Genomic DNA, 911 nt, shown 5'->3' on the forward strand with positions numbered 1-911 from the left:
TCATACTATATATTCAGGACTTGGTGCTTGGTTCTTTTCACCATTTTTGTCCCCAGGTGTCTGATGGGTATTGGGAGCAAAGGATCCTTCTAGGAAATGGCTGAGAGTGAGAAAAAAGTGTCCTAATTCCCTAAATGTTCTTTTAAAAACCACTTTCTTGTGGGGCTTTTTTGGTTTTCTGTCTTTTTGGGAAGGATTTCAATATCCCTCCCTTTTAAGTTTACTTTTGAACTTTATCCAAAGATTTGGTAAGGGAATCTGCACGTGGATACCTTGGAAGTAGGTCGTGGGCATCAAGCCCATCTCAGCCTGCACTAGACAGATCCATGACTAAGTTAGACGAATGATTCCTAGGAACAGCACCTCCCAGAAGTGATGTGTTTGTGGGAACAGCACAGGTGAGAATCAGTTCTGTTAGGTCAGTGAGATACTGAACCATATCTAGTGTTGTTCCCACTGCAGACAGGAAGAAATTGCTGGCAAAGGAAGAGAGAGCCATGGCATTAAGGGAACTGTTGTCGCTGTTGGAGCTGCGCTGTTCTTTGTTGACTTCTCAAGTTCTTGAACAATGTTGTTTAGGTTACTGTGAAATGAAGTGTATGGCTTATTTGCAGTATTTTTAATACAGAATAAACATTTGGAATATTCTTTGCACCTTTGTTTTTTGGATTGCTGCTTATCGTATTTCTCAGGATGCTTCCAGTGGGATACAGGGAAGGGCTTGGGGAAGCAGCAGATGTGCTGCAGCCCTGTAGTTCTCAGCTTCCACAGGGGATTATGGATGCACTTTTACTGTTGTGGTCATGAGCCAACTCTTGAAAACAGGGTTTGAGTCAGATCAGTCTGGTGGTGTTGACCACCAGGGCTCAGAAGCCCAGGATGGTAGTGGTGAGGTGTGAAATAAACAATCT

This window comes from Acanthisitta chloris, unplaced genomic scaffold (assembly GCF_000695815.1).
Source record: "Acanthisitta chloris isolate BGI_N310 unplaced genomic scaffold, ASM69581v1 scaffold23068, whole genome shotgun sequence".
Lineage (NCBI taxonomy): Eukaryota > Metazoa > Chordata > Aves > Passeriformes > Acanthisittidae > Acanthisitta > Acanthisitta chloris.